The sequence below is a fragment of the Pleurodeles waltl genome, chromosome 4_2 (assembly GCF_031143425.1).
Source record: "Pleurodeles waltl isolate 20211129_DDA chromosome 4_2, aPleWal1.hap1.20221129, whole genome shotgun sequence".
NCBI classification, from domain to species: domain Eukaryota; kingdom Metazoa; phylum Chordata; class Amphibia; order Caudata; family Salamandridae; genus Pleurodeles; species Pleurodeles waltl.
The window spans coordinates 283,362,959-283,388,938 of record NC_090443.1 but is presented as its reverse complement, the minus strand read 5'-3'; the positions used below and the strand labels follow the sequence as shown (position 1 = coordinate 283,388,938).

Here is a 25,980-nt window from a genome sequence, read left to right as displayed (position 1 = left end):
GTACTTACACCAGGTATCCCCTCTTAATGAAGTGTAGGCAGTGTCTAGAAGCCAGGCTCTCTAGAGGTAGCTGTGGATGAGCAGCCGAGGCTTATCTAGGAGACATGCAAAGCTCTAAGGATCTCCCAGAGTGCATGGAATCATACAACCAATTGTGGTAACAGTATTGGGGTATGATTCAGACATGTTTGATACCAAACATTCCTAGGTTCAGAGTTACCATTATGTAGCCGTACATAGGTCCATGTGCCCAGTATATGGGTAAAATGGCTTACCCGCACTCACAAAGCCCAGGAAAATGGAGCTGAAGTTCGTGAAGGCACCTCTCCCAATGCAAGGGTGCCCTCACCGACAGGTACTCGCACCCTGCCCTGCCCTGCCCTGCCCTTTTGGCTAGGTGGGCCTGCTATAGGGGTGACTTATAGTGACCTGGTGCAATGACCTGTAGTGAAACTGGTGCATGCACCTTTTCATGCAGGCTGCAATGACAGGCCTGCAGACACATTTTGCATGGGCTCCCCTGGGTGGCATAATACATGCTGCAGCCCATGGGTAACCCCTGGTGCCCCAATGCCCTGGGTACCTAGGTACCATATACTGATACTTACATGGGGGCACCATTATGCGAATTCCGGGGTACTTAAAGTCAGTCAGAACTAAATTTAGAGGGAGAGAGCAGTCACTGGGGTCCTGGTTAGCAGGAGGAAAGTGTGGGTAATCATGCCAAAAAGAGGGTACTTTCCTACAGTGGTGCGACCAGTGTGGTGACCATTGGGTTGAACTGGTGCAAACCGGATTATGTAAGGAAAGCAACAAATGCCCTTCAAAGCAGTCTGGTGGTGTGGAGAGGCTACCCCTCCCCAGCCTAGTAACACCTATTTCCAAACGGAGAGGTGGTTGCACCCCTCCCCTACAGGAAATCCTTTGTTCTGCTTTCCTCTGCTTCAGCTGGTTAAGCAGCAGAAGGGCAGAATCGTGTCTGGGAGGCTGCAGCACCGCAGGCTACCCCCAGACCCTAGAAGAATAGGAGCAGAACTGGGGGATCCTCTAAGCAACCACCAGAATTCATGGAATCATGCCACCAATACTGGAATCAGTGTTGGAGGTTGATTCTGACATGTTTGATACCAAATATGCTCATGTTTGGAGTTACCATTATGTAGCTGGACCACAGGTAGTGAGTGACCAGTGGCCAGTACATAGACAAAAATGGCTTCCTTGCACCTACGAAATGCAGGTAATTGGAGCTTGAGTTCGAAGGGGCATCTGTGCTCATGCAGGGGTGGCCTCACACACAGGGACCTGCACCGTGCCCTTTGGGCCGAAAGGGCCTTCAATAGGGATGACTTACAATGACCAGTAGTAAAAGGGTGCATGCATCTTTTCAGGCTGCAAATGACAGGCCTGCAGACACAGTGTGCATGGGCTCCCATGGGTGACATAATACATGCTGCAGCCCATGGGGGACTCCTGGTGTACCAATGCCCTGGGTACCCAAGTACCATCTACCAGGGACTTACAGGGGTACACCAGTATTCCAATTGTGGGGTGTATGAAGTACCAAAACAACCAAATCTGGGGGTGGAGTGGTGGGCGTCAAGAGATCACAATCACTGGGGTCCTCATTAGCAGGATCAAAGTGAAAACAGTCTAAACACACTGACATTATGCAAAATGTGGGGGTAACTGCCAGAAAGAAGGGGCTTTCCTACAGGCAGCACAGTCACTGGGATCCGGATTAGCAGGATTCCAGTGAACTGCAGCTTAAACACAATGACACCAGGCAAAAAGTGGAGGTAACTGTCAAAAAGATGTTTCTTTCCTACAACCAGACGCTGCTTTGGAAGGACATTCTGTGTCAACAGCCAGGGCAGTCTATGCATCTGAGTTTCGTCATCCTATACCACTATGTGGGAAGATTAAGCTGCAGCAGCAAAAAATGGTTAACTTAGTGACCGAGGTGGTTAAGGTCATCCTTGTAGCCAGATGCCCTTCTACGAAGTTGATCTAAGCTGAGAGAAATTTGTGGCCTGGTGTGTTGGCCAAAACATAAACCGTTTACAAGTGCCTTTTTCATGTGTGTGTGTTTTTGTTAATTTTTTTTAAAATATTTTGCTGGCCCTCAAGGCCTTGTGGTGTGCCCAGTGAAAGATTTGTTGACTCTTTCGGCCTTACTGTGTTTACCTTACTAACCTTAAGTCACTGGTTGTAATATATTTTATAAAAGGATTGACTTGCATGTCGTGTCTCCCTCCGCCCCCCAATTTGACTTGCAGTATTTGTTTTTTCTGGATTCACATGCTGTGCATTATACCGCCATCTAGTGGTTGGGTCCGGAATTGCTCTTGTATAGTGTAGGAAGTTGGCTCTGTGTATATACTATCTCAAAGTGATAGAGGGAGTGCACAGAATCCAAGGGTTCCTGTAAGGAAATGCCTCCTTGGCATGGTTACCCCCTGACTTTTTGCCTTTGCTGATGCTATGTTTTGAATTGAAAGTGTGCTGAGGCCTGCTAACCAGGCCCCAGCACCAGTGTTCTTTCCCTAACCTGTACTTTTGATTCCACAATTGGCACACCCTGGCATCCAGGTAAGTCCCTTGTAACTGGTACCCCTGGTACCAAGGGCCCTGATGCCAGGGAAGGTCTCTAAGGGCTGCAGCATAACTTATGCCACCCTGGGGACCCCTCACTCAGCACAGACACACTGCTTGCCCGCTTGTGTGTGCTGGTGAGAACAAAACGAGTAAGTCGACATGGCACTCCCCTCAGGGTGCCATGCCAACCTCACACTGCCTATGCAGTATAGATAAGTCACCCCTCTAGCAGGCCTTACAGCCCTAAGGCAGGGTGCACTATACCATAGGTGAGGGCACCAGTGCATGAGCACTGTGCCCCTACAGTGTCTAAGCAAAACCTTAGACATTGTAATTGCAGGGTAGCCATAAGAGTATATGGTCTGGGAGTCTGTCAAACACGAACTCCACAGCACCATAATGGCTACACTGAAAACTGGGAAGTTTGGTATCAAACTTCTCAGCACAATAAATGCACACTGATGCCAGTGTACATTTTATTGTAAAATACACCCCAGATGGCACCTTAGAGGTGCCCCCTAAAACTTAAACCAACTACCCGTGTAGGCTGACTGGTTCAAGCAGCCTGCCCCACTCGAGACATGTTGCTGGCCACATGGGGAGAGTGCCTTTGTCACTCTGTGGCCTGTAACAAAGCCTGCACTGGGTGGAGATGCTATCACCTCCCCCTTGCAGGAGCTGTAACACCTGGCGGTGAGCCTCAAAGGCTTACCCCCTTTGTTCCAGCACCGCAGGGCACTCCAGCTAGTGGAGTTGCCCGCCCCCTCCGGCCATGGCCCCACTTTTGGCGGCAAGGCCGGAGGAGATAATGAGAATAACAAGGAGTCGTCACTGGCCAGTCAGGACAGCCCCTAAGGTGTCCTGAACTGAAGTGACTCTAACTTTTAGAAATCCTCCATCTTGCAGATAGAGGATTCCCCCAATAGGGATAGGAATGTGACCCCCTCCCCTTGGGAGGAGGCACAAAGAGGGTGTACCCACCCTCGGGGCTAGTAGCCATTGGCTACTAACCCCCCAGACCTAAACACGCCCTTAAATTTAGTATTTAAGGGCTCCCCTGAACCTAAGAATTTAGATTCCTGCAACTACAAGAAGAAGAGGACTGCTGAGCTGAAAGACCCCTGCAGAAGAAGAAAAGAAGACACCAACTGTTTTGGCCCCAGTCCTACCGGCCTGTCTCCTGCCTTCTAAAGTACCCTGCTCCAGCGACGCTTTCCCCAGGACCAGCGACCTCTGAATCCTCAGAGGATGCCCTGCTTCAAGAGAAACAAGAAACTCCCGAGGACAGCGGCCCTGTTCCAAAAAGACTGCAACTTTGTTTCAGAGGAGCAGATTTAAAGACCCCTGCAATCCCCGCAAGAATCGTGAGACTTGCAACATTGCACCCGGCGACCCCGACTCGACTGGTGGAGAACTAACACCTCAGGGAGGACCCTCCGGCGACTCCGAGACTGTGAGTAACCAAAGTTGTCCCCCCTGAGCCCCCACAGCGACGCCTGCAGAGGGAATCCCCAGGCTCCCCCTGACCGCGACTGTCTGACTCTAAAATCCCGACGGCTGGAAAAGACCCTGCACCCACAGCCCCCAGCACCTGAAGGATCGGAACTTCAGTGCTGGAGTGACCCCCAGGAGGCCCTCTCCCTTGCCCAGGTGGTGGCTACCCCGAGGAGCCCCCCCCCCTTGCCTGCCTACATCGCTGAAGAGACCCCTTGGTCTCCCATTGATTTACATTGGAAACTCGACGCGTGTTTGCACACTGCACCCGGCCGCCCCAGTGCTGCTGAGGGTGTACTTTTTGTGTGAGCTTGTGTCCCCCCTGGTGCCCTACAAAACCCCCCTGGTCTGCCCTCCGAAGACGCGGGTACTTACCTGCTGGCAGACTGGAACCGGGGCACCCCCTTCTCTCCATTGAAGCCAATGCGTTTTGGGCACCACTTTGAACTCTGCACCTGACCGGCCCTGAGCTGCTGGTGTGGTGACTTTGGGGTTGCTCTGAACCCCCAACGGTGGGCTACCTTGGACCCCAATCTTAACCCCGTAGGTGGTTTACTTACCTGCAAAACCTAACAATACTTTACCTCCCCCAGGAACTGTGAAAATTGCACTGTGTCCACTTTTAAAACAGCTAAATGTGTTTTATGTAAAAAGTATATATGCTACTGTAATTATTCAAAGTTCCTAAAGTACTTACCCGCAATACCTTTCAAATGAGATATTACATGTAGAATTTGAACCTGTGGTTCTTAAAATAAACTAAGAAAATATATTTTTCTATAACAAAACCTATTGGCCTGGAATTGTCTCTGAGTGTGTGTTCCTCATTTATTGCCGGTGTGTATGTACAACAAATGCTTAACACTACTCCTTTGATAAGCCTACTGCTCGACCACACTACCACAAAATAGAGCATTAGTATTATCTCTTTTTGCCACTATCTTACCTCTAAGGGGAACCCTTGGACTCTGTGCATACTATTCCTTACTTTGAAATAGTGCATACAGAGCCAACTTCCTACAGTTCCCCTTAGAGGTTAATAGTGGCAAAATTAGATAATACTAATGCTCTATTTTGTGGTAGTGTGGTCGAGCAGTAGGCTTATCAGAGGGTAGTGTTGAGCATTTGTTGTACACACATAGGCAATAAATGAGGAACACACACTCAAAGACTTAACTCCAGTCCAATAGGTTTTTATATAGAAAATATATTTTCTTAATTTATTTTAGAACCTCAAGATTTAAGTACAAAAAATGCAAGGTACTTCACACAGGTTATTATAGAACTTTGATTTAAAAAAGTAGTGTACCCAGTTTTGGTTAAAATGGCAATAGCTATTTTAAAAGTGGACACAGTGCAAAAATCAACAGTTCCTAGGGGAGGTAAATTAGGTTAGTTTTTTCAGGTAAGTAAAGCACTTAAACAGTCAGTCTTCTAGGCATAGGCAGCCCACTGTTGGCGGTTCAAGGCAACCCCAAAGCCACAGCACCAGCAACACAGGGCCTGGTAAGGTGCAGAGCTCAAAGGAGGGCCCAAAACACATAGGCGCCTTTTAAGAAAAGAGGTGCTCCGAACCTAGTCTGCTTACAGATAAGTAACTTCGTCCTCGGGGAGCAGACCAGGGGCGTTTTGTAGAGCACTGGGGGGGGGGGACACAAGCCCACAAAACACCCTCGGCGGCAGAGGGGCGGCCGGGTGCAGTAGGCAAAGTAGGTGTTGGGTTTGCTATAGAAAGCAATGGGGGGACGGGGGGGCGGGATCACGTAGGCGATGCAGACAGGGCACAGGGGGGCTTCTCGGGCCAGCCACCGACTGGGCTAGGATGAGGGCCGCCTGCTGGTCACTCCTGCACTGATAGGTTGCTCCTCTCTGCCCTGGGGGCTGTGGGTGCAGTGCTTGGTCCAGGCATCGGGTTCCTTTGTTACCAGGCATTCGCGGTCGGGGGGAGCCTCTGGATTCTCTTTGCATGAGTCGCTTTGGGGGTGCAGAGGGGCCGACTTAGGGTGTCCACGTCATTGGAGTCGCCTGGGAGTCCTCTCTGCTGTGATTGTTGTCCTGGACTCGAGCTGGGTGGGGTCGGGTGCAGAGTGTGAACACTCACGCTTCTGGCGGGAAGTGAGAGTCTCTTTAAAGTTGTTTCAAAGTTGCACAGTTGTTGCAGTTTCTGAACAGTGCCCTGTTCTCTGGAGTTTCTTGGTCCTTTAGGTGCAGGGCAGTCCTCTGAGTCCTCCGAGGTCGCTGGTCCCGCTGGATGCGTCGCTGTGCAGGTTCTTTGTCTGGAGACAGGCCGGTAGGGGTGGGGCCAAGTCAGATGGTGTCTCTGCTGGGCTTTCAGGTCAGCAGTCCTTCTTTCTTCAGGTTGCAGGAATCTGATTTCCTAGGTTCAGGGTCGCCCCTAAATACAGAATTTAGGGGTGTGTTTAGGTCTGGGGGGGCAGTAACCAATGGCTACTGTCCTTGAGGGTGGCTATACCCTCATTGTGCTTCCTCCCTGAGGGGAGGGGGGGGGGGCACATCCCTATTCCTATTGGGGGAATCCTCCAAAATCAAGATGGAGGATTTCTAAAGGCAGGGGTCACCTCAGCTCAGGGCACCATAGGGGCTGTCCTGACTGGTAGCTGACTCTCCTTGTTTTTCTCATTATCTTCTCTGGACTTGCCGCCAAAAGTGGGGGCTGTGTCCAGGGGGCGGGCATCTCCACTAGCTGGAGTGCCCTGGGGCATTGTAACACAAAGCCTGAGCCTCTACCCAGTGCAGGCTTTGTTTCTGGCCTCAGAGAGCACAAACTCTCTTACCCCAGGGGGTCAGAAACTCGTCTCAGTGGCAGGCTGGCACAGACCAGTCAGCTTGCAGTGAAGGATTCGGTAAAATACAGGGGGCATCTCTAAGATGCTCTCTGTGTCCATTTTGTAATTAATGCAACACTGGCATCAGTGTGGGTTTATTGTTCTGAGAAGTTTGATACCAAACTTCCCAGTATTCAGTGTAGCCATTTTAGAGCTGTGGAGTTTGTTTTGACAAACTCCCAGACCATATACTTAATATGGCCACACTGTACTTACAATGTCTAAGAATGGACTTAGCCACTGTAGGGGCATATTGCTCATGCAGCTCTTCCCCCACCTGTGGTATAGTGCACCCTGCTTTAGGGCTTTAAGGCCTGCTAGAGGGGTGACTTGCCTATGCCACAGGCAGTATTTTCTGTGCATGGCATCCTGAGGGGGTTGCCATGTTGACTTTGCGTTTTTCTCCCCACCAACACACACAATCTGCAATGGCAGTATGCATGTGTTAGGTGAGGGATCCCTTAGGGTGGCACAACACATGCTGCAGCCCTTAGGGACCTTCCCTGGTCACAAGGCCCTTGGTACTACTGGTACCTTTTACAAGGGACTTATCTGTGTGCCAGGGGTGTGCCAATTGTGGAAACAATGGTACATTTTTAGTGAAAGAGCACTGGTGCCGAAACCTGGTTAGCAAGGTCTCAGCACACTTCTCAGTCAAGTAAGCATCTATATCAGGCAAAATGTGGGGGGTAACTGCTACAGAGAGCCTTTTTCCTACGTATAGTAGTAGTCCTTAGTCTCTCTTTTTTGTTTTTGTTTCTTGGAAGTTGACGGTTCCACCATTTGGTGTCTTGTTCATCCCTTCCAGACGTCATACGACCTGCCTGGAATCTTCTGTGCGTGGTCGCCATCTTCAGATTCTTTTTTTCTGCTGTTGGTTCTGGAAATAAGTTTTGGAAAGAAATAAACTGTACCAATTCACACGTAGAATGCCCACGCAGGGGACCCCATGCTCTGGGAGAGATGGAAAGATACACCATTTTGTTGCTGCCCAAGGTTCCACCACGAATTTGCTCAAAAGGATAGCCACCAGGTGTGTAATCTCTGTCTTCCATTAGACCACTGAAGCAACCACTGCAACGTGTGTGCAGTGTTTAAACCGAAGAAGCGCAAGTTGAGAGAAAAACAGAGACAGGCACATCATACCATGCTGGGCAGTAAGAGACCCTGTACCTGAGAGACCTGGGATTGTCCAGCGTGGTGGAGGAGGACAAAAGATCAAGGCCTCAGATGTCAAGCTGAGGGTTGCTAATGTCAAAAAAGAACATCGAAAGCCAAAATCAAAAAGACTTCAAGTAACTCCTAAGAAGCATACAGGGGGTGTCTCGTTCATCAGACTCGAAATTGAGCAGAGCTTCAAAGGTTTTGCCGACCGAGAGGAAGCAGAAATTGAAAGATCTCCTCGGGTCCCATGCAAATGATACCGCAGGCAGCACAACTTTTGAAAAGGCCACAGCCTCAACAGATGACTACAGAGTGAAACATTACCTTCCCTTAAGGTTTGATGTTGAAAAGAAAGTTGAGCCTAACCCCCAACAAACGCAAGAAAGTGTCTCTGGTGAAATGGCATCAGTTCTTTAGAAGAGAATTCAACGCATCTTTGAAGATGCATAGAATTTTTATGTAAAACTTGACAGAACAAGCAGAGGAGGCGAAGGATGTCTTAGGTCTACAACACCTAATCCTCTGAAAGAGGAAGAGCAAGGCATCTTTGAGGAGGAAGAAGAGTTAGTCACAAGGTATGTTCCAAGACATAGAAGGTTCTTATTATTTCGAAACCCAGTGGCAGGATCTCGAAGCAGACTCCCCAAAGGAATATACACCTATCCTTCACCCACAGATGACATTGGGTTATATAACCAACCCATTAAAAGAGCAGTAGATAAGTACAAAGTACAGTTGGAGGAGAAGAAAGCACAGTCCTTTTTGTTAGAGACTTTGCTTCTTTCACAAAGCAAAACACAGTACCTCCCTGTGTTGCTAAGCATACATGATCAGGGAAGAGGGGCATTTAAGGATCTAGCAACATGCCGGTCCGTAACATCTAGGGCCAAAAAATAGTTAAAGCACTCTTGAAAGGATCCACCTTACATCAGACACAGTACCAGCTGACTCTATTGTTGTGCTAACAACAGGAAAAAGAGCCAATATCTCCGCATCAGGACTGCCTCCGGACAAGGAGAGCAAGAAAATTGATGTGGTGGTCAGAAAGTTTGAAAGGAGAGCGTCTACGCAGCGGCGCATTGCTAACTTCAGTGCACTAAAAAACAGATACCAGCTGTTGAAAATCCGCTCTAGAAGGCATGGATGTTAACTAGAGACACCCAACAAGCAACCATGTTTTGGGAGGGATGTTTGGTGGGAATTTGTGGAATTCTATGCAATAGCCATGTTGGATTATTGCTAATACCCAATTGTCTGTTGTAATCTGTTGCCAAGATTGGTAGAATTGGCTTAGTCTTCCCCCCACTGGTGTTGAGTGAAGGGGTTGCGTGACTTGAAAGTCACTGTTTAGGTGGAGGTGTTTTTGGAGTCTGGAATCTTCCCCTACTCCTTGGGAATTGACCCCCTCTATATCCCCTGAAACCTCCCCTTTGGAATGAAACCTGATATGGTGTGGTTCTTGTTTGTTGGCTGGTGGTGTCTGTGGGTTGGCCACGAAACCCCCCTCTAAATGGAGTTTTTCTAAAAGAGCCTCTGCTCTGCGGGGAGTAGAGTGCGCCCATGGCTTTGGCCGTGTCTGTGTCCTTTTTAAGTTTTTCAATGGCTGTGTCCACTTCAGGGCCAAAAAGTTGTTTTTCGTTGAAGGGCATATTAAGGACAGCCTGCTGGATTTCAGGTTTGAAGCCTGAAGTGCGGAGCCAAGCGTGTCTCCTTATGGTGACAGCAGTGTTGACTGTTCTCGCTGCAGTATCGGCTGCGTCCATTGAAGAGCGGATTTGATTGTTTGAGATCGTTTGTCCCTCTTCAACTATTTGCTGCGCCCTTTTTTGGTATTCTTGGGGAAGATGGTCTACGAGAAGTTGCATCTCATCCCAGTGTGCGCGGTCATATCTGGCCAGCAGCGCTTGAGAATTTGCGATGCGCCACTGGTTGGCTGCCTGTGATGCTACTCTTTTTCCTGCCGCATCAAATTTTCTGCTTTCTTTGTCCGGAGGTGGGGCGTCGCCAGATGTATGGGAATTTGCTCTTTTGCGAGCTGCCCCTACTACTACGGAGTCAGGTGGTAACTGCGAAGTAATAAACACTGGGTCTGTGGGTGGTGGTTTGTATTTTTTATCCACCCTTGGGGTGATGGCTCTTGATTTTACGGGCTCTTCAAAAATTTGTTTTGCGTGCCGTAACATCCCTGGTAGCATTGGGAGACATTGATATTGGCTATGTGTAGCCGAGAGGGTGTTAAATAAAAAATCATCCTCTATAGGATCGGAATGCAGTTGGACATTGTGGAATTCTGCAGCCCTAGCCACCAGTTGCGAGTATGAGGTACTGTCCTCTGGCGGTGACGGCTTTGTGGGGTATGAATCTGGATCATTGTCCGGCACTGGGGTGTCGTATAGGTCCCAAGCGTCTTGATCCTGATTATCTTGACTTATGGTAGTTTGCGCTGGTGAGTGCATTTGTGGCGGTGTTTGTGCCGGCGATGCCTGTTGTGGTGGAGAGGGCGGAGGCGTGACTTTTTTAACCACTTTGGCTTGTGGTTGTGCGTCATCCTTGAGGAGACCGATCCTTCTTTTCCTCATTATTGGGGGAAGGGTTGATATCTTCCCTGTGTCTTGCTGGATGTACAGTCTCTTTTGTGTGTAGTCTGATTCTACACTTTGGAGCTCTTGTCCAAATCTGTGCATCTGGCCACTTATTCCTTGTTCCTCTGTGTAGGATGAAGGTGTGGAAATTTTCGGCGCCGAGAGAGAATCTTTTTTCGGCTTCGGCACCGACAGAATTTTTGTTCCTTTCGGCATGGAGTCTCGGTGCCGATGTTTTTCGGTGCCGGTATCTTGTTTTTGTCTCTCGGAGCCGCTATCTCGGCTCCGAGGTTGCTCCATGGCGGTCCCTCGACCGGAGTCGGGTGTCTTCGCTATGGGCGTGCCCTTTTTCGGCGCCTTCGACGGGTCGCCTGTTTTATGGGTAGAGCTATGGCCTGTTGGCAGTGGCGTCCCCTGGGCTTTCGTTTTCTCGATGGTTTTACTTTTCGACGTCTTACTCACAGTTTGTTGCTGTTGTTCGACGTTGGAGTCTCCGGATTCTGAGTCCGGAACCGAGAATGTTTCCTCTTCGTCGTCGAAACGTTGTTTTGTCGGCGTGGACGCCATTTGTAGACGCCTGGCTCTTCGGTCCCGGAGTGTTTTTCTGGACCGGAAGGCTCGACAGGCCTCACAGGTATCCTCCTTGTGCTCAGGGGACAAGCACAAGTTACAGACCAAGTGCTGATCTGTATAAGGATACTTACTGTGACATTTTGGGCAGAAACGGAACGGGGTCCGTTCCATCGGCTTCGATGTCGCACGCGGTCGGGGAATCGAAGCTACCCCAAAGTCTTCCGATTATCGGTGTCGATGTACCTAACTATCCCGATACCGAACGGAACAATACCGACGCTTTCTTCCGAGATTCTGACTAACTTTCCGAACCGAAACACGGAGCGAAAAGGAATACGTCCGAACCCGACAGCGGAAAAAAACAATCTAAGATGGAGTCGACGCCCATGCGCAATATAGCCGAAGAGGGAGGAGTCCTTCGGTCCCGTGACCAAAAAAGACTTCTTCGAAGAAAAACAACTTGTAATACTCCGAGCCCAACACCAGGCAGCGGACTGTGCCAAACATGTGAATCTGCAGCGACTAATGCCACGAACAGATGTACACTGGGTAAGTGACATTTTCATTATCTCTACTTAGACGATTGGTCAGTAAAAAGCAGACTTGCAACTAAAGTGTCAACAACACATAGATATAGGGGTATCAACCCTGCACAATCTGGGATCTTCTCTAAACGGAGAGAAAGCATCACCCACATTGGAACAAGCAAAACTATTCCTCAGAGTGAGAATCAATTCAATAGAAGGGAAAGTTTACCCTTGTGAGAAAGTAATAAAATCTTTACTACAAGAAACTCGCCTGTACCAGATGGGTCATTATCTGACAGGACTACGGGGAAGATGCTGGGAAAAATAGCATCTTGCATACCTCTCATATCACATGCGAGACTACATATGAGGCCAATAAAAGAGTGGGTTCTAAACCAGCAGGCATTTGGGAAGATCTAGTGGTTGTCGTGCAGAAGGTACAAAAAGAGATAAAATGAGATGAGAGATGAAATCGTGGAACTAGACAAAGCAATTAGAAGAACATTCTCTGACCCATCTCCAACAGTAGCCACAGATGCCTCGTGTAAGAAGTTGGCTCTGTATGTGCTATTTCAAAGTAAGGAATAGCATGCACAGAGTCCAAGGGTTCCCCTTAGAGGTAAAATAGTGGTAAAAATAGATAATACTAATGCTCTATTTTGTGGTAGTGTGGTCGAGCAGTAGGCTTATCCAAGGAGTAGTGTTAAGCATTTGTTGTACATACACATAGACAATAAATGAGGTACACACACTCAGAGACAAATCCAGCCAATAGGTTTTGTTATAGAAAAATATATTTTCTTAGTTTATTTTAAGAACCACAGGTTCAAATTTAACATGTAATATCTTGTTTGAAAGGTATTGCAGGTAAGTACATTAGGAACTTTGAATTATTTCAATTGCATGTATACTTTTCAAGTTATTCACAAATAGCTATTTTAAAAGTGGACACTTAGTGCAATTTTCACAGTTCCTGGGGGAGGTAAGTTTTTGTTAGTTTTACCAGGTAAGTAAGACACTTACAGGGTTCAGTTCTTGGTCCAAGGTAGCCCACCGTTGGAGGTTCAGAGCAACCCCAAAGTTACCACACCAGCAGCTCAGGGCCGGTCAGGTGCAGAGTTCAAAGTGGTGCCCCAAACGCATAGGCTTCAATGGAGAGAAGGGGGTGCCCCGGTTCCAGTCTGCCAGCAGGTAAGTACCCGCGTCTTCGGAGGGCAGACCAGGGGGGTTTTGTAGGGCACCGGGGGGGACACAAGCCCACACAGAAATTTCACCCTCAGCGGCGCGGGGGCGGCCGGGTGCAGTGTTAGAACAAGCGTCGGGTTCGCAATGGAAGTCAATGAGAGATCAAGGGATCTCTTCAGCGCTGCAGGCAGGCAAGGGGGGGGGCTTCCTCGGGGAAACCTCCACTTGGGCAAGGGAGAGGGACTCCTGGGGGTCACTTCTGCAGTGAAAGTCCGGTCCTTCAGGTCCTGGGGGCTGCGGGTGCAGGGTCTTTTCCAGGCGTCGGGACTTAGGTTTCAGAGAGTCGCGGTCAGGGGAAGCCTCGGGATTCCCTCTGCAGGCGGCGCTGTGGGGGCTCAGGGGGGACAGGTTTTGGTACTCAGTCGTAGAGTAGTCCGGGGGTCCTCCCTGAGGTGTTGGTTCTCCACCAGCCGAGTCGGGGTCGCCGGGTGCAGTGTTGCAAGTCTCACGCTTCTTGCGGGGAGATTGCAGGGTTCTTTAAAGCTGCTCCTTTGGATAAAGTTGCAGTCTTTTTGGAGCAGGTCCGCTGTCCTCGGGAGTTTCTTGTCGTCGTCGAAGCAGGGCAGTCCTCAGAGGATTCAGAGGTCGCTGGTCCCTTTGGAAGGCGTCGCTGGAGCAGAGTTCTTTGGAAGGCAGGAGACAGGCCAGTGAGTTTCTGGAGCCAAGGCAGTTGTTGTCTTCTGGTCTTCCTCTGCAGGGGTTTTCAGCTAGGCAGTCCTTCTTGTTGTTGCAGGAATCTAATTTTCTAGGGTTCAGGGTAGCCCTTAAATACTAAATTTAAGGGCGTGTTTAGGTCTGGGGGGTTAGTAGCCAATGGCTACTAGCCCTGAGGGTGGGTACACCCTCTTTGTGCCTCCTCCCAAGGGGAGGGGGACACAATCCTAACCCTATTGGGGGAATCCTCCATCTGCAAGATGGAGGATTTCTAAAAGTTAGTCACCTCAGCTCAGGACACCTTAGGGGCTGTCCTGACTGGCCAGTGACTCCTCCATGTTGCTTTCTTTGTTCCCTCCAGCCTTGCCGCCAAAAGTGGGGGCCGTGGCCGGAGGGGGCGGGCAACTCCACTAAGCTGGAGTGCCCTGCTGGGCTGTGACAAAGGGGTGAGCCTTTGAGGCTCACCGCCAGGTGTTACAGCTCCTGCCTGGGGGAGGTGTTAGCATCTCCACCCAGTGCAGGCTTTGTTACTGGCCTCAGAGTGACAAAGGCACTCTCCCCATGGGGCCAGCAACATGTCTCTAGTGTGGCAGGCTGCTGGAACTAGTCAGCCTACACAGACAGTCGGTTAAGTTTCAGGGGGCACCTCTAAGGTGCCCTCTGTGGTGTATTTTACAATAAAATGTACACTGGCATCAGTGTGCATTTATTGTGCTGAGAAGTTTGATACCAAACTTCCCAGTTTTCAGTGTAGCCATTATGGTGCTGTGGAGTTCGTGTTTGACAGACTCCCAGACCATATACTCTTATGGCTACCCTGCACTTACAATGTCTAAGGTTTTGTTTAGACACTGTAGGGGTACCATGCTCATGCACTGGTACCCTCACCTATGGTATAGTGCACCCTGCCTTAGGGCTGTAAGGCCTGCTAGAGGGGTGACTGACCTATACGTGCATAGGCAGTGAGAGGCTGGCATGGCACCCTGAGGGGAGTGCCCTGTCGACTTACTCGTTTTGTTCTCACTAGCACACACAAGCTGGCAAGCAGTGTGTCTGTGCTGAGTGAGAGGTCTCCAGGGTGGCATAAGACATGCTGCAGCCCTTAGAGACCTTCCTTGGCATCAGGGCCCTTGGTACTAGAAGTACCAGTTACAAGGGACTTATCTGGATGCCAGGGTCTGCCAATTGTGGATACAAAAGTACAGGTTAGGGAAAGAACACTGGTGCTGGGGCCTGGTTAGCAGGCCTCAGCACACTTTCAATTGTAAACATAGCATCAGCAAAGGCAAAAAGTCAGGGGGCAACCATGCCACGGAGGCATTTCCTTACACCTCGCATATGGGTTGGGTAGCTCCTATGGGGACACTCAAAATCAGAGGGCTTTGGAGACCGCGAAGCAGACCAACACATTTTGTTAGAACCAAATAGTGTCCCTGGTCTTAAAAGCCTTTCAGAAGCAGCCGTGGAGAAAATCACTGTTTATTCAGACCGAGAACACAACAACAGTGTAATACATCAACAAGCAGGGGGTAGCAGACAGTTGTACTATCAAACCTAGCGCAGGATATATGGGGGTGGGCTGTTCAAAGGCAAATTAACATAAATGTTCACCTACTAGGGAAGTACAATGCTCTAGCAGAGAAACTGAGCAGACAGGTGTCCACATCACTTGAATAGGAACGCAAGCAAACAGTTCTCAAACAGATTTTCAGTCAGCGGGGAACACTAAACCTAGATCTATTTGCAACACTTGAGAGCGCAAAATGCAAATTCTTCTTGTCTAGACACCACCAACATCTGGAGAATGCCCTGTCGATAGACTGGTCCGGTAAATTTGCGTTCAATGGCATGTGTGGCTGTAGATACACATACCTTCATACGTCTGCCATCTAGTGTTGGGTCAGGACGTTGTTCTTAGAAGAAGTGATCCTTTCGGTGATACTGCGCATGGTCATCGACTCTTGTTAGATTGTTTTCTTTCTGCCTTTGGGTTCGGACGTGTCCTTTGGTGCTCCGTGTTGAGATCGCTTAGGGAATAGTTCTGACTTGTATATTCGTTTGTATTGTTTTCGATCGCGTTTCATTCATATACTGACAACTCGAGATACATAACAGTTCGTCAGGTCGACGTAGTTCGCCCACGGCCTTCAGGCCTCTCTATTTTTTCTACAATTCGGTATCTAATTGGAATGCGCTGCTGATGGAACGGTCACCTTTTCGTTTTTGCCCTAGTTATCAGGGGAGGGATGATGATACACAGCAGCCACTATGAGATTCATGAGACACATGATATTGACACACCAGGGGACACAGATCCTAATTTGTATCTTGCAAAACCATTGCCACCGGTTGACACTTCATTTTTTTAATCAGCTGGTAGCTAGGGCAGCTGCATACCAGCAGGTTCCATTGAATAAGAACACTATAGATTATGATTTTCTGTCTGAAACCCTTTCTTCTCCAAAAGGGCATCTCCCTATGTTAAAAGGGATGACGCAGCAGGCAGAGGATTTTTCTGAAAGATCCTATTTGCGCCCGAATAATTACACTTAGGGTTGACAAATATAAACCAGCCCCATCAGATTCTGCTTATATTAAGGGACACATTTCAGTAGATTCTTCAGTAGACTCCAATGCTCATAAAAGAGTTAATACTCAAACATCTGGGGACGCACTACCTCCAGACAGTCAAAGCTCATTGATGCTTTAGGCAAAAGGGTCGGGGTTCAAGCAGCAAACCACTGGAGGACACAAGCCCTGTTAGCTAGATATGGAAGATCTTATTCAACGTCTCCTAGAAGAACTTAAAAAAGAAGGGGCAGCAACTTGTACAGGAGGGCAAGTTAATTTCTAGAAATTGTATTAAACCTTCTCTTGATGCCGCAGACACAGCTGCCAAGAGAAATAAACACATGTATTATTAAAACGTGTCACATGGCTGCATAGACAGGTTTTAAACCAGAGGTCCAACAACCACTTTAAATTCCCCTTTTGATCAGGAACATCTTTATGGTCCATAATTAGAGAGAAAGTGAAAAAAAATGCTGATGTTGCAAAGTCTATGGGAGTTCGACAAACTCCTGGAAATAAAGGTTCCTTTCGTATAACAACTTTCAAGCAAAGTAATAGTAGCAGCATCAGGAATCCTCTACCTCTTTCAGACAGCAACATTCACCAGCCTCTTCAAGACGTTTTTATAGAGGATCATGTAGGGGAAACAATTCCAAAGACAGAGCAAGCGGTGTCTCCACTCGTGCCACCCCCTTCTACTTCAAAATAGTGACTATCTCCTCATTTCCCTAATCACACATCGGTCAGCGTCTACAACAAATGTTTTTCCCAGTTGGCAAAATATAACAGACCAATGAGTGTTGGATATTATCCAACACGGTTATTGCCACCCCATTATCACACCTCTAAAAAAGCATAAATTCTCTCTAGAACATTTACAATTGTTAAATCAAAAGGTACAGCCTCTCCTTCAAAAAAGAGCAATAGAGTTCGTTCCCAATCATCAAAAAGGAAAAGGCATTGATTCTCTGTATTTCTTCATTCCCAAAAAAGATGTATCTCTTCATCCAATCCTAGATCTCAGACCAGTAAATTCTATCAGAGCATTTTCATAAGGTCACTCCACAAGATGTAATACCACTAACCACTATTACAACAAGAAGACTTCATTTCTGCCCTAGATCTAAAGGATGCTTATTTCCACAACCCAATACATCCAGCACACAGAGACTATCTCAGATTTGTCACACAAGGCAGACATTACCAGTTCAAAGTTCTCCCATTCTGAGTAACAACTGCACCTTGTGTATTCACAAAATGCCTTGCAGTAGTTGCAGCGTATCTACGTAGACAAAGTATTCATGTCTTCCCATATATGGATGATTGGTTTATCAAATCCAGATCCCTTCAGCAATGTCTGCAGCGCACGCAAACAACTATTTCCTACACCAGTTAGGGTTCACCATCAACATACAAAAGTCACACCTACAACCATCTCAAATACAGCCTGTAAGGAAATGCCTCCTTGGCATGGTTACCCCCTGACTTTTTGCCTTTGCTGATGCTATGTTTTGAATTGAAAGTGTGCTGAGGCCTGCTAACCAGGCCCCAGCACCAGTGTTCTTTCCCTAACCTGTACTTTTGATTCCACAATTGGCACACCCTGGCATCCAGATAAGTCCCTTGTAACTGGTACCTCTGGTACCAAGGGCCCTGATGCCAGGGAAGGTCTCTAAGGGCTGCAGCATGTATTATGCCACCCTAGAGACCCCTCACTCAGCACCGACACACTGCTTACCAGCTTGTGTGTGCTAGTGAGAACAAAATGAGTAAGTCGACATGGCACTCCCCTCAGGGTGCCATGCCAGCCTCTCACTGCCTATGCAGTATAGGTAAGACACCCCTCTAGCAGGCCTTACAGCCCTAAGGCAGGGTGCACTATACCATAGGTGAGGGTACCAGTGCATGAGCACTGTGCCCCTACAGTGTCTAAGCAAAACCTTAGACATTGTAAGTGCAGGGTAGCCATAAGAGTATATGGTCTGGGAGTCTGTTTTACACGAACTCCACAGCACCATAATGGCTACACTGAAAACTGGGAAGTTTGGTATCAAACTTCTCAGCACAATAAATGCACACTGATGCCAGTGTACATTTTATTGTAAAATACACCACAGAGGGCACCTTAGAGGTGCCCCCTGAAACTTAACCGACTATCTGTGTAGGCTGACTGGTTCCAGCAGCCTGCCACACTAGAGACATGTTGCTGGCCCCATGGGGAGAGTGCCTTTGTCACTCTGAGGCCAGTTACAAAGCCTGCACTGGGTGGAGATGCTAACACCTCCCCCAGGCAGGAGCTGTAACACCTGGCGGTGAGCCTCAAAGGCTCACCCCTTTGTCACAGCACCGCAGGACACTCCAGCTAGTGGAGTTGCCCGCCCCCTCCGGCCCCCACTTTTGGCGGCAAGGCCGGAGAAAATAATGAGAATAACAAGGAGGAGTCACTGGCCAGTCAGGACAGCCCCTAAGGTGTCCTGAGCTGAAGTGACTCTAACTTTTAGAAATCCTCCATCTTGCAGATGGAGGATTCCCCCAATAGGATTAGGGATGTGACCCCCTCCCCTTGGGAGGAGGCACAAAGAGGGTGTACCCACCCTCAGGGCTAGTAGCCATTGGCTACTAACCCCCCAGACCTAAACACGCCCTTAAATTTAGTATTTAAGGGCTTCCCTGAACCTAAAGATTTAGATTCCTGCAACTACAAGAAGAAGGACTGCTGAGCTGAAAGACCCCTGCAGAGGAAGACCAGAAGACACCAACTGCCTTGGCCCCAGACTTACCGGCCTGTCTCCTGCCTTCCAAAGAACCCTGCTCCAGCGACGCTTTCCAAGGGACCAGCGACCTCTGAATCCTCCGAGGACTGCTCTGCTTCGAAAAAGACAAGAAACTCCTGAGGACAGCGGCACTGCTCCAAAAGAACTGCAACTTTGTTACAAGGAGCAGATTTAAAGACCCCTGCAACTCCCCGCAAGAAGCGTGAGACTTGCAACACTGCACCCGGCGACCCCGACTCGACTGGTGGAGAACAACCAACTCAGGGAGGACCCTCCGGCGACTCTACGACTGTGAGTAACCAAAGTTGTCCCCCCTGAGCCCCCACAGCGACGCCTGCAGAGGGAATCCCCTGGCTCCCCTGACCGCGACTGTCTGAACTGCATTTCCCGACGGCTGGAAAAGACCCTGCACCCGCAGCCCCCAGCCCCTAAAGAAATGGAACTTCTGTGCAGGAGTGACCCCCAGGAGGCCCTCTCCCTTGCCCAGGTGGTGGCTACCCCGAGGAGCCCCCCCCCCCTTGCCTGCCTGCGACGCTGAAGAGATCCCTTGATCTCTCATTGACTTCCATTGAAAACCCGACGCGTGTTTGCACACTGCACCCGGCCGCCCCCGCGCTGCTGAGGGTGTACTTTCTGTGCTGACTTGTGTCCCCCCTGGTCTGCCCTCCGAAGACGCGGGTACTTACCTGCTGGCAGACTGGAACCGGGGCACCCCCTTCTCTCCATTGAAGCCTATGTGTTTTGGGCACCTCTATGACCTTTGCACCTGACTGGCCCTGAGCTGCTGGTGTGATAACTTTGGGGTTGCTCTGAACCCCCAACGGTGGGCTACCTTGGACCAAAAACTGAAAACTGTAAGTGACTTACTTACCTGTGAAAACTAACAATAACTTACCTCCCCCAGGAACTGTGAAAATTGCACTAAGTGTCCACTTTTAAAACAGCTTATTGTGTTTTATGTGAAAAGTATACATGCTAAAGTAATGATTCCAAGTTCCTAGAGTACTTACCTGCAATACCTTTCAAATGAACTATTACATGTAAAATTTGAACCTGTGGTTCTTAAAATAAACTAAGAAAAGATATTTTTCTATAACAAAACCTATTGGCTGGATTTGTCTCTGAGTGTGTGTACCTCATTTATTGCCTATGTGTATGTACAACAAATGCTTAACACTACTCCTTTGATAAGCCTACTGCTCGACCACACTACCACAAAATAGAGCATTAGTATTATCTCTTTTTGCCACTATCTTACCTCTAAGGGGAACCCTTGGACTCTGTGCATGCTATTCCTTATTTTGAAATAGCACATACAGAGCCAACTTCCTACACAGCCCTATCCAGGAGCTCTTCTAAACACTTATTTAGGGTTAGCCTACCCCAATACAATCAGGATTCAGAATATAACACCTCTGTTAAGTCAAATACTTCCCTATCAACATATTTCAGTGCAAACAGTTCAAAGAATTCTAGGGATGATGGCATCAAGGATTACAATAGTGCCATATGCACAGCTACATATGTGCCTCCTGCAGGAGTGTCTGGCAAGTCAATGGTCTCGAGCACCGGGTCAGTTACACAATCTAGTATTAGTAGACTCTTCTCTGCATTGGTGGAAGGGCGGCCATTTCTAGACCCTGTTCCACAGCTCACTCACACAGCGGACGCCTCCCTTACAGGTTGGGGAGCCTATCTCCTCAACCTCTCAACACAAGGGACGTGGTACAACAAACATCAAGCTTTACATATGAACTACTTAGAGCTTCAGGCAATTAACCTAGCACTCAAAGCTTTTCTAATTCACCTCCAGGGCAAGGCTGTTCTAGTCCGAATTAACAATATAACAGCCATGTTTTATTTCAAAAAATAGGGGGGGGGTCACTCTTTCCAGCTGTCTCAACTAGATCAGACAATCTGGCATTGGGCAATTCGACACTGGATTAATATGTTAGCAGAACACCTCCCAGGGATGGACAACAATCTTGCCGCCCTTCTCAGCAGGACAAAGCAACAAGTCCACGAATGGGAACTCCACCTTCAAGTACTACAAAAGTACTTCCGTCAGTGGGGATTTCCACACACAGATCTGTTTGCAACAGTAAGAGGCGCTAAATGCCAAAGCTTCGCCTCCAGGCTCCCGCACCCCTTCTCCAGGAGCTATACTGTATTGATCAAGTGGTCAGGGATATTTATTTATGCTTTTCCACCTCTTCCCCTCCTTCCCTTTATGGTGAGGAAACTCAGACAATCCTCTTTCATCCTTTCTAGTGGCTCCCAATTGGGCACGTAAACCATGGTTTACAACACTACTTGAACTCTCAGTAGTTCCACACGAGAAGCTTCCCCTATGCCCAGACCTTCTCACTCAGAACCATGGAGAAATCGGACACACAAAGCCCAAGGAACTCAACCTTGTGATTTGTCGCCTGAGGTCATAGAGTTTGGATATTTATGTTCACCTCCTGAATGCATGACCATTTTAAAGTAAGCATGCAACCCACAAACAGAGCATGCTACGACGCTAATTGGAAAAAGATTTGTTTTTTTGCTGTCAAAACAAAGAAATTGATCAGTTTCATGTATTTATTCAAGATATTGTTTGCTATTTGTTATACTTGCAAACTTGTTGTCCAACATATTCTTCAGTATGACTGCATTTGGCAGCAATAACAGCTTATTTACAACATTTACCAATATTCAAAATTCCAGTCATTAAAGCATTTATGGAAGGTCTTAAAAGTGATTCCACCCACTGTCCCTCCAGCACCAACATGGAATCTTAATATTGAACTTACCAGACTTATGGGACCTCCATTTGAACCTTTACATAAATGTCCAATTCAGTTTCTATTTTTGGAAAGTAGCTTTTTTGGTGGCAATCACTTCACTAAGATCTGTGAGTGAATTCCAGGCATTAACCTTAGAAGAACCTTTTTTCCAGGTTCATAAGAATAGGCTAGTACTCAGTACTAACCCAACATTTCTTCCAAAAGTGGTTTCTGCTTTTCACTTAAATCAATCGGTTGAGTTACCAGTCTTATTTTCTCAATGTGATTCAGTCGCTGAAGAGCTTTACATACCTTAGATGTTAAGAGCATTAATGTACTATATTGATAGAACTAAAGGCTTTCATAACACTAAACAACATTTTGTGTCTTTTTCACCTCTTCAAAGGTAACGCTATATCTAAAGGAGGTATATCAAGATTGATAATTAAATGTATCTAAACATGCTATATTAAAGCTAAAAGAACTTCACCCATACCTCCCAGAGCCCACTCAACTCATAAATTAGGTGCATCTATGGCTTTTTGGGAAACATACCAATTAGTGACATCTGCAAAGCAGCCACATGGTCAAACCCACACACATTTACTAACCATTATTGTGTTGATGTCTGTGCACGGCAACAAGCAAATGTTGGACAAGCTGTCCTCTGTACTCTTTCAGGCAACTGCAACACCCACGGTTAGCCACCGCTTTTAGGATGGCACTGCCTTACAGTCTATGCAGAGCATCTGTATCTACAGCCATGTGCCATCAAATGGATTGTTACTTACCCTGTAAGCATATGTTTGTGGCATGTAGTGCTGTAGATTCACAGGTGCCCGCCCACCTCCCCAGACACCCGTGGCTGTTGCAGTATACACTTCCCATGCATGTACATCTCTTACTAACACTATACTTACGCTCCATTCTCACCTGGCTGCCGGAAAACACTCTAACAATGGAGTTGATGACTATGCACAGTATTACCGAAAGGAGGGGTTTAGGAAGTTGGCTCTGTATGCACTATTTCAAAGTAAGGAATATAATGCACAGAGTGCAAGGTTTCCCCTTAGAGGTAAGATAGTGGCAAAAAGAGATAATACTAATGCTGTATTTTGTGGTAGTGTGGTCGAGCAGTAGGCTTATCAAAGGAGTAGTGTTAAGCATTTGTTGTACATACACATAGGCAATAAATGAGGTACACACACTCGGAGACAAATCCAGCCAATAGGTTTTGTTATAGAAAAATATCTTTTCTTAGTTTATTTTAAGAACCACAGGTTCAAATTCTACATGTAATCTCATTTGAAAGGTATTGCAGGTAAGTACTTTAGGAACTTTGAATAATCACAATAGCATATATACTTTTTACATAAAACACATTTAGCTGTTTTAAAAGTGGACACTTAGTGCAATTTTCACAGTTCCTAGGGGAGGTAAAGTAATGTTAGGTTCGATGGCATCTGTCGCTGTAGATACGCATGTTTTGCATAGCTCGCCATCTGGTGTTGGGCCGGAGTGTTACAAGTTGTTTTTCTTCGAAGAAGTCTTTCGAGTCACGGGACCGAGTGACTCCTCCTTTAGTCTCCATTGCGCATGGGCGTCGACTCCATCTTCGATTGTTTTTTTTCCGCCATCGGGTTCGGACGTGTTCCTGTCGCTCCGAGTTTCGGAACGGAAAGATAGCTAATTTCGGAAGATTTTCGTCGGTATTGTTGCGTTCGGGGTCGGCGTAGTTAGATTCAACACCGCGTCTAAGATCGAAGAGCTCCGGTGCCCTTCGGGGTAATTTTTTCGATCCCCCGTCGGGGCCTGGTCGGCTCGACCGCGTGCAGTAGAACGCCGATGGAACGGACCCCGTTCCGTTTCTGTCCCAAATGCCACAATAAATACCCCTATACAGACCAACACTTGGTCTGCAACCTGTGCCTGTCACCTGAGCACAGTGAAGACACCTGCGAGGCCTGTCGTGCGTTCCGGTCCCGAAAAACTCTCCGAGACCGTCGAGCCAGAAGACTTCAGATGGCGTCCGCGCCGACAGCCCACCGGGAGTTCGAGGAACAAGAAGAGGAGGGAACCTTTTCGATCCAAGAATCGGACTCCGAAGGATTCGACGATACACAAACCGTGAGTAAGACGTCGAAAACCACTCAGAAGAAGATTTACAAGGCCCAGGGGACGCCACTGCCACCAGGCCATGGCTCGACCCATAAATTCGGTGACCGACCGTCGGCACCGAAAAAGGCCCAAACAGTGCCGAGATTGTCCGACTCCGGTCGAGACACCGGCACGCAGCCTTCTCGGGACCGAGAAAGTGCTGGAGAACAAGCATCGACACCGAGATACCGGTGTAGACACGGCTCGACGCCGAGACAGCGGCACCGAAGAAGATCGACGCCGAGAGGTTTCGGCCCCGAAAAAGAAAAAAGTCACCTCAGAGCCGAAAAAAGATGCAGACAGGGTTTCAGTGCCAAAACAAACTGCAACCGACCCAGTTTCAGGCTCTTATACAGAAGAGCACTCGCTAACCTCCCAAATGCAAAAGCATAGGTTTGAGGAAGAACTACACTCAACGGATGTAGACCATACGCAAAAGCGTATTTTCATACAGCAGGGGACAGGAAAAATAAGCACCCTTCCTCCTATTAGAAGAAAGAGAAGATTGGAGTTCCAAACTGAACAAACACCACAAACAAAAGTGGTGAAAAAAGTTACCCCACCACCCTCTCCTCCACCTGTGATTAACGTCTCACCAGCACAAACTCCATCACATTCCCCAGCTCACACCACCATGAGCCAGGGTGACCAAGATCAAGACGCATGGGACTTATACGACGCCCCAGTGTCAGATAACAGTCCGGAGGCATACCCTACGAAGCCATCTCCACCAGAGGACAGCACTGCGTATTCTCAAGTGGTGGCTAGAGCAGCACAATTTCACAATGTAAGCCTCCACTCAGAACAGGTCGAGGATGACTTTTTATTCAACACACTCTCCTCCACCCACAGCTCCTACCAAAGCCTGCCTATGCTCCCTGGTATGCTCCGGCACGCAAAAGAAATCTTTAAGGAGCCGGTCAAAAGTAGGGCAATCACACCAAGAGTGGAAAAAAAGTATAAGGCGCCTCCTACAGACCCGGCTTTCATCACTACACAGCTGCCACCAGACTCTGTCGTTGTAGGAGCAGCTAGGAAAAGGGCCAACTCCCACACATCTGGAGATGCACCACCCCCAGATAAAGAAAGCCGCAAGTTCGATGCAGCTGGTAAAAGAGTCGCAGCACAAGCTGCAAACCAGTGGCGCATCGCTAACTCCCAGGCACTACTTGCGCGCTATGACAGAGTCCATTGGGATGAGATGCAACATCTCATTGACCATCTGCCCAAGGACCTACAAAATAGGGCAAAACAAGTGGTTGAGGAGGGACAGACCATTTCCAACAACCAAATCCGCTCCTCCATGGACGCTGCAGATACAGCTGCACGGACAATTAATACATCTGTAACTATCAGAAGGCATGCATGGCTCCGAACGTCTGGATTTAAACCAGAGATTCAGCAAGCAGTTCTCAATATGCCTTTTAACGAAAAAGAACTGTTCGGTCCAGAAGTGGACACAGCGATTGAGAAACTCAAAAAAGACACGGACACTGCCAAAGCCATGGGCGCACTCTACTCCCCGCAGAGCAGAGGGAATTACAGCACATTCCGTAAAACACCCTTTAGAGGGGGGTTTCGGGGTCAGAGCACACAAGCCAGCACCTCACAGGCAACACCGTCCAGTTACCAGGGACAGTACAGAGGAGGTTTTCGGGGACAATATAGAGGAGGGCAATTCCCTAGGAATAGAGGAAAATTTCAAAGCCCCAAAACCCCTACTACTAAGCAGTGACTCACATGTCACTCACCCCCTCCACTCAACACCAGTGGGGGGAAGAATAAGTCATTCTTACAAAGCATGGGAGGAAATCACTACAGACACTTGGGTTCTAGCAATTATCCAACATGGTTATTGCATAGAATTTCTACAATTCCCTCCAAACATACCACCAAAAGCACAAAATTTGACAAAACATCATTCCAATCTCCTGGAGATAGAAGTACAGGCACTATTGCAAAAGAATGCAATCGAATTAGTGCCAAACACACAAATAAACACAGGAGTTTACTCACTGTACTTTCTG

General features: G+C 48.0%; 1 protein-coding gene across 7 annotated transcripts in view; it reads left to right on the top strand.

Moving 5' to 3' along the window:
* EP300 (E1A binding protein p300) overlaps positions 1–25,980 on the top strand; it is a 498,766-nt gene that overhangs the window by 149,991 nt on the left and 322,795 nt on the right. The gene's annotated exons all lie outside the window — the stretch shown is intronic.